The sequence below is a fragment of the Scylla paramamosain genome, unplaced genomic scaffold, assembly GCF_035594125.1.
Source record: "Scylla paramamosain isolate STU-SP2022 unplaced genomic scaffold, ASM3559412v1 Contig38, whole genome shotgun sequence".
In the NCBI taxonomy this organism is placed as follows: domain Eukaryota; kingdom Metazoa; phylum Arthropoda; class Malacostraca; order Decapoda; family Portunidae; genus Scylla; species Scylla paramamosain.
Genome location: NW_026973703.1, coordinates 587,023 through 604,215, shown reverse-complemented (window position 1 = coordinate 604,215; position 17,193 = coordinate 587,023). Strand labels below are relative to the sequence as shown.

General features: G+C 42.4%; 1 long non-coding RNA gene across 1 annotated transcript; it reads left to right on the top strand.

Moving 5' to 3' along the window:
• Positions 1 to 1,139: 1,139 nt before the first annotated feature.
• On the top strand, positions 1,140 to 3,442 carry LOC135097963 (uncharacterized). Its single transcript, XR_010266382.1, has 2 exons — positions 1,140 to 1,663; positions 2,610 to 3,442. It is a non-coding gene; the product is annotated as an uncharacterized LOC135097963 (long non-coding RNA).
• The last annotated feature ends 13,751 nt before the right edge of the window (positions 3,443 to 17,193 follow it).

Genomic DNA, 17,193 nt, shown 5'->3' with positions numbered 1-17,193 from the left:
TTAGTGTCCTTAAGGGTGGGTCTAGCCCCTGTGGTTATGTTAGATTAGGTAATGTTTCTTATAAAAGTGTACGGTGACTAACCTAATCTCTGGGGACCTTCGCCCATCCCTTGGACTCCCTGAAGGGCAGGGGCACTTCTTCCTCGCCTTAAAGTTACGTTTTATGTGTATCTAAAGGTATATGCGAAGAATGTAAGAGAATAGACCAGTAATAAGGTCAGGGAAAGGGCTCCCTGATAATTTCCACAACAGCCAGCCCCTGTACTGAAGCATGCAACACCAGTATCATCTTACCTGCAGTGTCTCCAATGACGTTTTGGAAGGGCCCACTGGCAAACAGTCTCTGGGCCAGCAAAACCTGGGTGTGAGTTGGTAATGCCTGGCTATGCCTTGTCCTTCTCTCCAGCTGAGGCTGCATCTCAAACAAGAGGATTAGTAGGTCAGCCGAGGGAAGCGATATTTGGTCATGAGCTCATTATCACTCAATGCCAAGGGGTCAAGGCGATCCTGAAACCGCCTTTCTTGCCTCAAGGCACGAACGTGGTAGTATGTTAAGAAAATATCCAATATATGCACAAGAAACGACGAAAACAATACGTAATCACAGTACACACTTGTTGGTGGGCGGGGGAATGGGGAGTGCGCACGTGTGGGACAAATCAGCCTCTTCATTTGTTTTCAGTGTTCCATGCAAGATTTCACTTTATGCATCACAAAACCATGCTTCCTTGCTGGTAAAGCTTGTAAACAATTAAAAAAAAAGGTTATTTTGTGCACATAAATATTTATATAAGAGTTTTCAGGCGAGGTGGAGTTAACCTACATCACCTCAGGAGGTTGTAACTTCTTACCAACCTTGCTACTATGGCAACACGAACCTCTTATGCGTTCGTGGATACCATATGGCGGTCCGAGGTTGATAATGGGCGCTGATCGCAGTTTGTTAAAAGTAGCAACCGTTTCGTGGATCTGGCCCCTGGATGCTTAAAGGCCGGTTCACACGATCATGCTGCATGACAGGCAGCATGAAACAACTGCATGAAGCGGATGCATGATTAGAAAGAATGATCGTGTGAACCCCGTTTTTGGCATGACATGCAGCATGAACACGCGGCATGACGTATGAAGGGAAATCCTGTGAGCAAGGGGCGGAGCTGGCATGGCCTGATGTATGGCATGACCGAGTGAACGTCAGTCATGCAAATTGCGTCATTCTTGCCAGTATTTGTGAACAGTACACAAGCTCTTATCTTTGATTAATATAGTTGTTTTCTTGTTTTTCAGTGCAATGGATAAGAAAAACGAAAAAGATAATACATTAGAATTTATTTCCATGTATAGAAATCATGAATGTTTGTGGAGAGTGCAATGTAAGGATTATAGTAACAAAAACAAAAGGAATAGTGCCTTAGATGCGTTACTTGACATATACAGAAAACTAGTCCCTGGAGCATCAAAGGCAGATGTACTTAGAAAAATAAACACTCTGAGGAGTAGTTTCAGAAGAGAATTGAAGAAAATTAATGATTCAAAAAAATCTGGCTCTGGTACAGATGAATTATACACACCATCTCTGTACTATTTTGACGAACTAAGGTTTGTTGCAGACCAAGATGTTCCTCGCCAAAGTACAAGCACTTTAGAGGAAGATGGAAATACAATGGTAAGTACTTCATTAGCTTACATGTTTACAGTACATTCTCTTGAAATGCAATAGCACCTTCGCCTGTGAAATATGTCATAAAGTTGTCCCGAACATTTCGAGCAATTTGAGATGCAACCCGTGCATCTCTTCCTCTTTCTAAACTAGCCATGCAATTTTCATCGCTGTTGTTATTGGGCATCATGTCATTACAATCATTATTAATATTATGAGTGGTGACTGTTTTACTTCGCAAATAGTTATGCAATGCAATTGTAGCTAGCACCACCTTCTCAATGCTGTCTAACTTGAGATTTATAGTTGAGTGGAAAATGCGAAATCTAGCGCTTAATATGCCAAACGCATTCTCAACTACTCTTCGAGCTCTTGATAGACGATAGTTAAAAGTTCTTCTGTCATCATTCAGCTCCTTTTGTGGATATGGTTTTAAAAAATCAGGTCGCAGCGCAAATGCTTCATCTCCCACGAAAACACAAGGGAGACCGTGCTTCCCAGTGGGTGGAATGTGAAGTTCGTTGTCTTTGAGTTTTTTTTTCGAAAAGTAGTGTTATTCAATACGCCACCATCTGAAACACGGCCATTGGTACCTATGTCTGCGTACAAAAATTCATAATTGGCGTTGACCACTGCCATTAAAACTAGACTATTGTACCCTTTATAATTATAGAAGTAAGACCCTGCATCCTTTGGAGGAGTGATGTGTACATGTTTTCCATCAACTGCGCCAAGGCAGTTTGGAAAATTCCATTTTTCTTCGAATAGGTTTCCAATGTTTGTCCACTCTTGTTCGGTTTTGGGGAACTGGAAAAAATGGGAAATAATAATAGACGTGGGAAACATTAACTGTTACAGACTCTTGAAAGTCTTTGTTATTCAGCATATTACATATAAATAATTTGAATGATATGTTTCGCACTTAACACGTGATGAACCTTTTCTTTACCAGAAAACAACAGACCTTGTATCGCAAGACACTGAACCAGGTCATGCTGACGACTTGGATACTGATGTTACCTCGCCACAAAGCAGCACATCAGTTCAAACACCAACTCCGAACAAAAGACCGAGACCCACAAAGAAAAATGATGTGACGCATGACATCCTACAGAGAGTGGCCGAAAACTTGCAGCGTCCAGAGTCGTCAATGAGTATTTTTGGTAAATATGTAGGTTCAAAACTGGACGAGTTCGACCCTAAAACAAGTAGGGTAGCACGTCGCTTAATTAATGAGGTTCTAGACGCTGCAGAAGGAGGAGAGCTTAGTAGCAATGTAAGCCTAAACTTTAATAATGTAACATTTAAGCCTTCAGATATTGTTTAAATTGTTTCAAACCAAGTTACGTCACCTCATGTTATGATACAATCCCAACAATACTCCAATTACAATGATGCCCCCCAAATCCGAGGGTCAACATCCATTAGTGAACCTCCCCTTACCCCAAATGTAGGCAATGATCCACAAAATTTAGGTTGTTATTTCGCGAATTTCACTCCTCTTTGAAGATGTTTTTCAGAAAAGACTTGTTTCATTTGTATTTATGATGATATACATGTCCGTGCTTAAAGGATATTTTTCTAAAAGTAGCTTTGCAGATTTATTATGTTTTTGCAACATGTACTTATTTACATCAATAATGTAAAGTGAAGGAACTCAATTTGGTTATTTTTGAAGGATACTTTTCTAAAAGTAGCATTGCAGATTTATTATGTTTTTGCAACATGTACTTATTTACATAAATAATGTATATTAAATGAAGTAAATTATGTTTTTGGTTAAAACGAAGTGTTTCACAGTGCCTTTACAGGAAATATATAAGGTATTTCTCATAAGCAATGACTAATCATTAATTCAAATGTTTATTGAAATAAACGTTGACTTACCTGTAAAAATTCACCTCTCAGGACGTGGAATATTGCGTTGCATGTTTCAGGGATGATTTCTGATAATGTTGAGGTGCCCATTCGTGCGGAGTATCGTAAATCTTTCAGAGAACGTCCTGTTGCCAGGAACCGTAGTGTCGCACTTAAACGTTCATGGGGAGTAATGGCTTCCCTCATGTTAGTATTTTCACGTTTGATATAAGGTGACACAAGTTCCAACAAATTGTTATAGGTACCTTCATCCATTCTGAGGTAGTTCCTCCAGTCGTCTGTCTCACACTGCAATTCATTCATTAAGTTTGTGTGCGAATGTTCTTTTCGGGCAATCCATGCCTTGACCCATCTCCTTTTCCGTTGGCGTGAAGAATTTTTTTTCTCTCTTAAAATTATTGCCAAACCAAGCGCAATTGCATCATCACGAGAAAGAGACATTGTGCCGCAACCACCGCTAGATCTTGCACTCAATGACGATAGGTGTGATTCGTCCGAACGCGCTTCATGCATCTACTTCATGCAGTTGTTTCATGCTGACTGTCATGCAGCATGATCGTGTGAACCGGCCTTAAGAGAGAGAGAGAGCAGAGAGAGAGAGAGAGAGAGAGAGAGAGAGAGAGAGAGAGAGAGAGAGAGAGAGAGAGAGAGGAGAGGGAGAAGGTGATGGGGAGAGTAAGAGGGGAAGGTGAGAATGTCAGTCAGGTGATGTTTAGGTAAATGGAAGGTGATAGGGAAAGATTACGGTGTTTGTGAAAAGAAAGATAAGAAAAAGTGAGAGAGAGAGAGAGAGAGAGAGAGAGAGAGAGAGAGAGAGAGAGAGAGAGAGAGAGAGACGAGAGAGAGAGAGAGAGAGATGACAGGTTATGTCAAGGAAATATGGAAGAGAAATGACGAAGAGTGAAGGAAATTTGAGCGACACACAGCAAATGTACGAGGGAAAATATAAAAGAAGAAATGAGGAAGAGAAAAAAATGAAGAACTATATATAAAAAAAAAAAAAAAACAGACGAGAAATAAGTGTGAAAGGAAAGAAGTGAGGGAAAAGATGTAATATTAAGGCGAACACACACACACACACACACACACACACACACACACACACACACAATCAGACAAACCAACAAGAATTAAATGAACCGTCACCATCAACATCATCATCATCAGCACATTATCACAGCACAGCCATCACAGTCGCATCACCTTCAAATCACCACCTCCCCCTTTCTCCTCCTCCCTCTCCCTCCCCTCTGCTCTCCCCACCTTCAATTTTCGAGAGAGAGAGAGAGGACGAGAGAGAGAGAGAGAGAGAGAGAGAGAGAGAGAGAGAGAGAGAGAGAGAGAGAGAGAGAGAGAGAGAGAGAGAGAGAGAGAGAGAGAGATCGTATCAGTATGTTTCCCCCAACCCCCGACAAAATTACCCCAGGTGAAGAAAAAATGGGAAACAAAAACAAGGGTCAGCTGGCGGAAAAGGGAGGAAAAGGGAGGGAAGGTAAGGGGAATAGGAGAAGGGAAGAAGGGAGTAGGAATGGTGAAAGAGGGAGGGGGGTGACAGGAAAGGGCTCACATACTCGTATTAGTTTCCTGCTGTCATGGTGATTCTCTCTCTCTCTCTCTCTCTCTCTCTCTCTCTCTCTCTCCTCTCTCTCTCCTCTCTCCTCTCTCTCTCTCTCTCTCCTTGCAAACTTAATGGGACTGTCATAGCATCATTAGCACTCAAAGGATTAACAGGTAAAATATATAAATTCTATCTTTCTTTTCTTTTCTCTCTATTAACCCAAACATTTTTTTTTTTGCAATAGTATCCAGAATTACCAAAGAATACCCATACCAATAAAGTATATAAACTTTGTAATGAATTAACCTTTCCCCTTGAGTAATTACAAGCGTGACAAAACTCAAGCACACGCCAAACAACACAAGTTAAAGAGTTGTGATTGGTCTTCCCTCTGAGTGTTACCACCTCCAGGCAAGACGAGACCAGACCCAGGCCCCCAGGAAGCAACACAAGGCACTGTCAAGGCAGGCTATACACACCACTGAATCACGCAGCTACGGACGTACTGCACCAGCTAATCAGCGCTCACTTTACAAACACTCCTTGCATCGTATCCTCCCTCCTCCATTTCTAATTCGACTCTTTACTTTCCTCCATTCCTCTAACCTGTTTCCTCCCTCTCTCTCCCTCCCTTCACCCTTCAGTTTCCTTTCTTTCCCTCTCCATGTCATCTTTTTTTTCTCTCTCTCTCTCTTCCTTCTTCCTAACTTTTCCTCCTCTTTCCAGTTTCCTTTCCCCTCCATCTTTCCCTCTCTTCTCTCCTCTCTTTTCTCCTCACCTACCTCCTCCTCTGAATACACGAAAGAAGTGAGAATGAAAAGAGAAGAAAAGAAAGGAGAGGAAGGGGGAGAGAAATATTGGACTAAGAGGAGGTGGAGGAGGAAGAGGAGGAGGAGGAAATGAAGGAAAGAGGGAAGGAAAGAGAGCAGAGAGGGAGAAGAGGGAGAAAAATGTGAGATGGAGGTAGAGGAGAGATAGGGAGAAAGAGAAGGAGATAAAGGAGGAGTAGGAGGGAAAGGAAATCAGAGAGAAGAGACGAAGAAGAATGAAGAGGAGAAGAAAGAAATAAGTAGGAGAGAGAGAGGGAGGGGAAGGGAAGGGAAGAGAAGAAAAGTGAGGAGGAGGAGGAGAGAGAGAGGTGTAGGAGGAAGGAGGAGAAAAGAAGAGAAAATGGAAGAGAGAGGAAAGTAACACGTAGGAGAAAGAGAGAAAGGTAAAACAGAGAAGGAAGGAAGGAGGAGGAGGAGGAGGAGGAAGTAGGAAAAGGAAGGTGGAAGAAAAGGAAAGCAGAGAGAGAAGAGAAGAAGAAAGAAATACGTAGGAGAGAGAGAAGTGTAGAACAGAGATGGGAGGAGGGAGGAAGAGGAGAAACAAGAGAAGGAGGAGGAGGATGGGGGGAACGACCTAGGTCGCCTTGCTTCACTTACCTGCATAAGTAAGATGCATAATAAGATGCATAATAAGATGCAAATTTGCGAGCAGTGATAAGTAAGGTTGATACAGGAGACAAAACCCTTCCACACCTGCAACAATTAGGCCTCCTCTCCCTAACACTCGGAGAGCCTACTGCAATTCCGCTGGAGAAGGAGAGGCTGGCTGAATCTCACTCACTTTCAATCTCTCTCTCTCTCTCTCTCTCTCTCTCTCTCTCTCTCTCTCTCTCTCTCTCTCTCTCTCTCTCTCTCTCTCTCTCTCTTACTCTGTGATTTAATTGCTTGTTTATATTGTAAGTGTTTGTTGTTGTTGTTGTTATTGTTGTTGTTGTGGGTGTAGTTAAGGGTAAAAATTTAGGTTTTGTAAGTGACTGCAGGTTGTGACGTTAAAACCTGTTTGTTGTTGTTGTTGTTGTTGTTGTTGTTGTTGTTTTGTGCGAGTGTTTTCTTTTGTTTTATGTTGACTGGTATTTTCGGAAGGTTGTTTTTATTAATTTATTTATTTTTAATTATTATTATTGTTATTTATTTATTTATTTATTTATTTATTTATTTATTTATTTATTTTTTTATATTTTTGTGTGTGTGTGTGTGTGTGTGTGTGTGTGTGTGTGTGTGTGTGTGTGTGTGTGTGTGTGTGCTTCCGAGGGTTCTTATTGAAAAAGAAATGTATTACATCCTTTGTGTGTTTTAATTCTTTTCTGTTCTTTAAGTAACGTGTTTTTCTTCTTTATTACATTAATGGAGTGAGTTCTGTTTTCTGTTCTTTAAGTAACGTGTTTTTCTTCTTTATTACATTAATGGAGTGAGTTCTGTTTTCTGTTCTTTAAGTAACGTGTTTTTCTTCTTTATTACATTAATGGAGTGAGTTCTGTTTTCTGTTCTTTAAGTAACGTGTTTTTCTTCTTTATTACATTAATGGAGTGAGTTCTGTTTTCTGTTCTTTAAGTAACGTGTTTTTCTTCTTTATTACATTAATGGAGTGAGTTTTGTTTTCTGTTCTTTAAGTAACGTGTTTTTTCTTCTTTATTACATTAATGGAGTGAGTTCTGTTTTCTGTTCTTTAAGTAATGTGTTTTTTCTTCTTTATATGATAAAGGAATGAGTTCCGGTTATCTTTATTCACGTATCCCTTTTATTTCCTTTCTTAGTCACGTTTTCTGTTACGCTGCACCTCCACGTATTTTCCTTCCCAAGTCAAGTGTTTCTTTGTCACTGTTTTGTAACTGTCACCCCACCAGCTCCAGCCATCATCTCCCGAGCCATCACCTCACCAGTACCTCCCCACTTATCGCCCCCAAAGTAACCCCAGTACCTTCCCAGTCATCACCCCAGTACCTTCCCAGTCATCACCCCAGTCACCCTCCCACTCATCCCAGTCGCTCTCACTCACCTTCCTAGAACAATACAGCCTAATATCCCTTTAGCAGCCACCCCTTCACCCCATCACCCTTTCTTCACCCCTTCACCCCATCACTCTTTCTTCAGCCCTTCACCCCTTCCCTCAGCACACCCAGCAGCCTGCCCACCCTCCATTAAACCATCAATCTGCCATCCTATTGCCCCATTGACCCAGCGCCGCCCATGCCCACCTCAGCCCCCCAGTCATTACCGCCCTTCTTGCAGCCCCCACAGCCCCAGAACGCCCATGTTCCTTCTCCCCCCCCCACACCCACGGCCACGCCCCACTAAGCAGCACGGACCCATAACTAACGAAGCGCCCACTTGGAACTGCTCTCTGATCTTCGGACGCGGCGGTGTGGTGGTGTGGATTCGCTCCTGATAATACTCGCAAATTACCAAGAATCTAAATGACTAAGGTATGGTCTAAGAAGATCTAACGGTGCATGAAGATACCTAGATATCGTTGAGCCTGGGGAAAAGTGCTTAAGGGTTTTTGGACTTAGATATAATTTAAGGCAAAACATTGAGGCCTTATACAGAACCCTCCCTCGACCGAGTGTCCATTTTCTGCGCATGCGCAGTAGCCCTGAACAAGGTAACCAGCACTTATAAAGAACACCCTTTATACCAAATGCACTACCAAACCACCGTTCAACCAGCACTTTGACCATCCTACAATTGATCACACACTGCTCAGAAGCGATCCCCTGGTTGGCCATGGCTGAGGCAAACCCTGTAGAGCGAGACCTGTCACCATCTCGCCAACCACTAACACGAGAAAATTTAGAAAAAAACAACAAGACAGAGCTTCAGAAACAATGCCGAAAAATGGGACTGAATAGAGTATGGGTAAAAAAAGATCAACTTATCTCCATGATACTCCAGAATTCCCAGCCAGCTACTCCACCTGATGCTGGACATCTGGCAACACCTGCACCTGCCTTGTCGCTGCCCGCTGATACCGCTTGTCTGATACGCCCTGACTACACTTCACCACAGCTACTGAATATGGAACGTGTTCAATCCGCGCACACTGGCGCAGCCCAACAGCAGCATCCTGAGACTGCTGATTCTTCACTCACTGACAATGCTTTTCTGCTGCACCCTGACAACGTTCCATTGGTGACACCAGCCGTAGAAGCAACGCATCAGAGCATCGCTCAACCACTGCAGACTAGTGCCGAACAGCTTCTACACCGGGACTCCACTCAGCTGCTCCTAAACCCTGATGACGTTGAGCAGCCCTCTTCTTCACCGCTCCTGAGCATCTCGACTCTACTCTCCTCCCCTGAGTCCTTCCCCTCGGCCCAGCAGTCCGTACAAGCGCAACTCACTAGCTTGACACATCGCTCAAGGGAAGACGACGCTGTGATTCAAAACAATGCACGTGCGATACAGAAAATAACGTCTGACTTGGAAAAATTAAAAGAAAAGTTGACCACAAAAGATATGGAAATTGATGTATTAAACACTGAAGTGAAAACAGCTTACTCAGTAATTGATCAATTACAACAGAAAATTTGTAACCTAGAAAATATAATAGCTAACAAACCACCCCCTCACCAACAGGCAGAGACTGACTCCTCCCCAAACCTCCCTCAGAAAATTCTTCTTCTAGGAGATGAAAATTGGACGGAGGCTAAGGTCTCGGATTTAAATAAGAATGTGTCTATAAGAACTATTAAGGGTGCTAATACTGATCTTCTCAGGTGCTGGGTGTCCGAGAAACTTAACTGGATCCCAAGTAAATGTGTCATCTATTGTGGTTTACAAGATATCATTAATAACACTGCACCTGAAATTATTCTTGATAATTTCACTTCTCTAGTTGCTGAATTGAAAGACAAAAATAATGATATGGATATCTATGTATGTCAACTAGCACCAACACTATTGTCACAGGATACACAGGCGAAAATTGGAGATTTTAATGAACATCTGAGAATTTGGTGTGATTTAAACAACATATCCGTGATTAAAACAGAGCCGGTATTCAACTGGGCACAGGTGAGGTCGATGACATGTGTTATGACATGGAGGGGGTCACACCTGGATCCATTTTGAATAGAATAGGCATCATTCGTTTGCTGACTTTTGTTACTAAACAATGCCCACATTTCAGTATTTGCAAGGATATAGAGAGACTTAAGAAAACACCGCAAAATGCATTGACATCCCCAATTTTCACCAATAACCAACACAACAGAAACATAAACCATACATACCTCCCAAGTAATAATACAGACCACCATTATAACAACTCTCATTCAGCTGAAGGCGGCCCCGCTAGACAGATCCAAGACACTTGGGCCGCGGTGGTGCGGCGCAACAACGCTCGCCCACCTGCCAATAATACCCCCACACTACCAAAGGAAAGTCACAACCCACACCACTTACGACACAGGACACCTATACATAACAGCTTCAGTAGATTACACGAAACACATGTTGATAATCACAATATAAATAATTTCAACAGCCGCAATAGAGCCAAGTACAACAACCCCAGCCAAAAATACGGTAATAACTATATGAAGAAAGTTGGTTTGCTATAACTGTGGTGAGTTTAATCACAGACAATCTACATGTAGATTTGATCATAAATTACAATGTGGCAAGTGTAATTCTTTAGGGCACAAGAGTCGTCTATGTACGTATTATTCTACATAGGGGTGTGGCGAAGAAGACCTTGCCGGATGTTTTAAGAATAGAAAGGACTCTTTAGTGATTGAGCATATCAATGCTCAATCCCTTATTTCTAGTCTGGATGAGGTCAAGCTGCTAATACAGGAAAGAAATATAGATGTTTTATGCATAACTGAAACATGGCTTCTTCCACACACCCCGGATCACCTTATAAATATATCTGATTTTAATGTTTTTAGATGTGATAATGGACGTGGTGCTGGAGCATGTATTTACGTAAGAGACACACTGAAATCTAATGTATTATCTCTTGATATAGTTAGACCACCCGGTATTGAGGATGTGTGGGTAACTGTGCAGTGCCGCAAACTGCCCTCCATTATGGTCGGCTGTATGTATAGACACCCTAAGGCATTAGCTGTGTCCTACGAGTATATAGAAGATGTTTTTAGGTTTTTAATTGTCAAAAAGAAGTCTCTTTTTATTCTCGGTGATTTTAATGATAATATAATTTTAAAAGATAGCAGATTAAATAGACTAATAAAGAATAACAAGCTTGCTCAGATAATAGACAAACCGACTCGCATTACCGCTACCTCGTCAACACTCTTAGATTTAGTTATAACTAATAAACCTGAAATGATCTTAACACACAGTACTGTCCCACAAATTGTTGCAGACCATGATCTTGTCAGCGTGCAAGTAAATATAAGCAAACCCAAACGTAGGCCTGATATTAAGACGTTTCGTCAGCTTGGAAAATACAGTCAAGAAACCTTTTCTACATTATTAATGCAGAATTCACCAGCCATGAATGAAATGTTTTTAACCGACGATGTCAATGACCAGGTCAGAATTTTTAATGACGTTTTTACTAAAACTTTAAACGCTTGTGCTCCTTTTGTAACAAAAGTAATCCGCAGACCACCTGCACCTTGGATGACTGATGACATCCGACGCGCTATTCTAATCAGGAACAATGTTAGAAGTGAATTTAAAAAATACCGTCACAACGTAACATTGCAAGACGAATACAAGAGAGAGAAAAAGCTGGTCACTGTACTTATAAAAAATGCTATAAATTCCTATTATAATAAGCAATTGCAATACCAAAGAGGGAACACTGCTAGAACTTGGAAACTCATCAGAGAAATTGTTCCTGATAAGAAAAGCAATACCAATGTACATCCATATGACGACTGTGGAGATAAAGCAGATGAATTTAATTCGCACTTTGTGAACGTAGGAAAATTTACATATGAAAAAACTCAACAGACTCTACACAATGATAATTATGTATCACCACTTGACACTGATGTTGCTCTTTTCAACACAAATAATTTTAGACCTCAGCCTGTCGACGTGAGTACTGTTATACTTACTGTTAAAGCTTTAAATGATACTAGGTCTGTTGGTTCAGATGGCATACCATTGAAATTTATCCGTGATGCTTTACATGTTGTTGCACAATATTTGACTTGTATTATAAATACGTCCATAGTTACCGGTGTGTTTCCTGACGCCTGGAAGCATGCAATAGTAGTACCAATCTTTAAAAATGGAGATGTTGATAATGTTAGTAATTATCGGCCAATCTCACTTCTCCCAATTTTATCTAAGATACTAGAAAAAATTATTGCAAATCAATTGGCAAATTACTTAGAGGACAAAAAACTTTTATCCAACAGCCAGCATGGTTTCAGGCGTCATCTGTCTACTGAGACAGCATTGACAGTGATTACTGATAAAATATATAAAAATATGGACCAGAAAAAAATATCTTTACTTACTCTATGTGATCTGTCTAAAGCATTCGACAGTGTTAATCATAACATTCTGATACAAAAATGTGTTCAGCTCAAAATTGATCCCTTGTGGTTTAGCAGCTACCTGAAAAATAGAACTCAGTCAGTACGTGTAAAGAATTCAACATCAAAGAAAAAAAGTATACATTTTGGAGTTCCACAAGGGTCAGTTTTAGGCCCAATTCTATTCAACATCTTTGTCAACGACTTGATTGTAAAGGTTAAAAATTGTCTCGTGGTACAATACGCCGACGACACACAGTTTCTGCACTCCAGCTACACTAATGAACTACCTCGTCTAATCAGGGACACTGAAGCAACCATAAAGTGTATAAAGAATTATTTTCTCACTAATGGTTTAATGTTGAATACAGGTAAAACCCAATGTATCCTCATTGGAAACAGACAACTTCTGGCACAGGTTCCTCCTAATATTGTGATACAAATAGATGGGGACACCATCATCCCAAGTAATTATGTTAAAAATCTAGGTGTGTACATGGACCGTTTTATGCTCTTTGATAAACACACTGATGAAATGAGTAAAAAAGTAGTCGGTTTATTAATGTTTTTAAGCCGTATAAGTAAGAGTCTTGACAAACCCTCCAGAATACTTGTTGTGCAGACAATTATACTCAGTTTGATTAACTATTGCATCAGAATATGGGGCACCACAAACTTAACAGTAATAAATAAGACTCAAAAACTACAAAATTTTGCCGCAAAACTCGCTATGGGAGGTGCAAGAAAATTCGATCATGCTTCACCAATAATACAAAAACTTGGGTGGCTAAAAATTATCGAAAAGTATAAACTGGAGATGTGTACCACAGTTTTTAAGATACTAAATGGTTTTCATCCAGATTGGTATAAGAAATTTTTAACTGTTCATGAAACAACAGATAGTTCAACACGACAGCAGAGTTGCTTATTTATACCAAAGACTCGAACAGATACCGGTGCCAGAAGTTTGGATGTGACAGGCCCAAAAATGTGGAACAGTCTGCCTTCTGATGTTACTAGCGCTGTCTCTGTGTCCAGTTTTAAAAATAGACTCACTCGATATCTTTTAAAATAGTGTTTTTAATATTACTATGTTTTTAGTTTCTACATTTATTCCATTTTATATTATGACTTCAATTTACTTTTCCTATATGAATAGTTTTAATATGTAGACACAACCAACCATATGGTTCTAGGTTAGAGTATAAAATACTACTATACCCAATCGTTCCTCACACTATGTAAAATGAATAACCACTGTTCAAGTGGAAATAAAGTTATTATTATTATTATTATTATTATTATTATTATTCCTCAACTCCAAAATCAAAGCCTAGTGCCCTTGTCTCATCCTCCTCCTCCTCTTCCTCCTCTTCCTCCTCCTCCCCTTCTCGCCTCGTCTCGTCACACCACACAACACCGCACACCACCACCAACACCCTGAACTTATCTGCCCTCCTCCTCCTCCTCCTCCTCCTCCTCCTCCTCCTCCTCCTCCTCCTCCTCCTCCTCCCCAAATATCCCTACACGGCTCCATCTTCCTCTAAACTTGTACACATGATTTCTCCTTCCCCTTTCCCCAAATAACTCTTCCTCCTCCTCCTTCTCCTCCTCCTCCTCCCCACCGTATTCTCTTCTCCTTTTCCTTTCCTCTCCGTGCTATATTCTCCATCTCGTTTTCTCCTCCTCCTCTTCTTCCTCTTCTCTTTGAGTTCTCATCTTGTATCGTTTCCCTCCTCCTCCTCCTCCTAATTCATATCCTGCTCCTCCTTCTCACCACCACCTCTTCCTCCTCCTATCTTCTTACTCCTCTCTAACTTTGTTCTCTTCCTCCTCCTCCTCCTCCTTTTCCTTCTGGAGCAGCAGTTAGGAATCATCACATCACCATCATCACCACTATCAATCATCACCACTACCAATCATCACCACCATCACCATTCCACCATCACTCATCACCATACCTGATCACTATCACCATCACTACCACAACCAGTCACCATCATCACCACTACTATCTGTCATCACATCAACACCACCACCATCACCACCACAACCAGCCCCCACATCACCACCACCACCACCACCACTCATCACCAGTCACCACCATCACCACCACCACTTATAAGAGGCGCCGCTGGACACACCGTGCATCACACAATTATCAAACGCTCTCAACACTTCTTCCATTAACACACACACACACACACACACACACACTCTCACTCTTGACAAGAGCTTCTGTACATTACAAGCGCCCCAGCCGTCCATCACTCCGACCCCCCCCCCACGCCCCCCCACTCCCAAGGGTTTAAAACTCTCACTACTGCCACTCGCTTCTCACCGCTCTGCCTCGCCTCTCACTCGCTCTAAAGACGTGACGGTTCGGTGCTAAGATGGCTATACTTTCTCACCGCCCCCCATGCTGCGCCACCGTCACTCGAAGTACAGTATGCGTCACAATGAGGAATTAAACTACACTATGATCGTCTCTCTCTCTCTCTCTCTCTCTCTCTCTCTCTCTCTCTCTCTCTCTCTCTCTCTCTCTCTCTCTCTCTCTCTCTCTCTCATTTCACGCTAATCTTACGTACGTGACGAGCCCACAGTAGATAAAGCAGACCTACAGGCACCTCTACACAGCGTCAGCCTCATCTACTCTGACATCACACGTCACAAATTAAGAAAAACTAACACCACGTGACTGGCACTCTCACCCCTCATCAACTTTTCAACGCTCTTACTCTCCTCTCACTCACCTTAGACATGTGACGTTGATAAAGTTGATGAAGCAGACCTAAACGTACCTCCACACAGCGTCACACTCACGCACGCACTCACTCTCACACCACACGTCACAAAATACGAAAATTTTAAGCCACGCAACCGACGCTCATTACCTCACTCAATTTCTCTACACACTCACTCTGCTCTCACTCACCTTAATAATATGAAGCTGCAACACACCTTCACGCACCTCCGCACGCCGTCACGCTCACGCACAGTCACTTTACGCGTCACAAAATGGAATAAAGGCAAGCAACATCACTCGCCTCCTGTGCCCGCGGCCGCCCTCAGTAATCGGTGCGTCACGTGACCCTGCGCGCGTGGCTGTCCTAATGACCACAGGTGAGCGCTAAACACACAGCACTCGTGGTGATGGGACAGGTAAGCGCACTGCAATAGATCGATGACAATGCGTGTGTGTTGATGTGTTGTCTTGTTTTACTTCCTGGATTAAATATTACCGTTGTTTTTGTTATCGTTATTATTCTTTGATGACTTGTACCGCTGGTTCTCCCTCCCTCGTCCCCTCTTTCACTCCTTCCCTCTTTCATTGTTTTATTCATCTTTCACGTGTTAGGTCACATTTTCTCCTCTTCCACTCATATTTTCCTCCATCCTTAAGTCTGATCCTTCTTTCCTCCCTCCCCGTTCCCTCCACCTGAGCTTCCTTCCTCTTCCTCCTTTCCACCTATCCCTCCCTCCCTCCCTCCTTCCCTCCATCTCCCCAATAGTTTCGTTAATTTTTCACGTGGTATTTAATAATTTCCTCTCTTCCTCTGATGTTTCCCTCCTCCTCTCCACCTGTCCCTCCCGCCCCCCCTCCTTCCCTCCACCTATCCTTTCCTCCCTCCCTTCTTTCCTCCACTTTTCTCATTGTTTTGTTAATTATCCATGTGTTATTTTGATAACGTCCTCTTACTCTTCCTCCTCTCTCCTTCCCTCCACCTATACCTCCCTCCAACCTCCTTTTCTCCACATGTCCCTCCCTCCTCTCTTTTTCTCCATCTATCCCTCTTTTTTCCCTCCTCCCGACCTATCTCTCACTCTTCTCTCCTCTCCATCTATCCCTCCCTCTTCCCTTGTTCTCTTCACCTATCCCTCCTTCCTACTTCTCTCTATTTTTCCCCCTCTCCTCCCTTCTTCCCTCCACCTATCTCTGCCTCCTCCTTCCTTCCCTCCACATATCCCTCTCTCATCCCTGCTACCCTTCATCTTTCTCTCCCTCCTCCCTCATTCCCTCCCTTCACCTATCTCTCCCTCCTCCCTCCTTCCCTCCACCAATCCATGACTCATTCCACCCATCTGTACTGTACCTCCCTCCTCCCTCCTTCCCCCCCACCGGTCCTTCCCTCCTACCTCCTCTCCACCTGTCCCTCCCTCCGTCCAGTCCCCGCCAGGTCTGTCAATAGAGAAGGGCTCAATGAAGGGCGCGGGTCGAGACACCACTAAATATGTGCCGCCCACACCTCACGCCGCCCACACCTCACGCCCCTCCCTGACGCATGACCCGCGCTGCCTGACGGACGTAATTACCTGGTGCCTGCATGGACTGGGTTGCAGATTCTTTATTACCTGTGTGAGTGAGTGAGAGAGTGAGTGAGTGACTGGGTGTTTGAGTGAGCGAGCGGGTGAGTGGGTGCGTGAGTGAGTGAGTGAGTGAGCGAGTGGGTGAGTGGGTGCGTGAGTGAGTGACTGGGTGACTGGGTGAAAAGAAAGAAGCCGAACAAATGGAAAGAAAAGCAAAAGGACAAAAGGGGAAAGAAAAAGGGAAGCAAAGCGGAGATAAAAAAAAAAGGAAAAATTAAAAAGCAAAATCAGAGAAGCAAAAAAAAAAGAAAAGCAAAATTAAAAGAAAAAAGCCGAAAAAAAGCAAAAGAACAAAACAAGGAAAAGAGAAGAAAAGAGGAAATAAAAGGAAAAAGAGACAAAACAGAAAAAAATAAAATAAAAGGCAGAATAAGAAAAGAACCGAAAAAAAGGAAAACAAGAAGTGAAATTAATGGAAAAAAAAACAAAAGAGAAACAAGG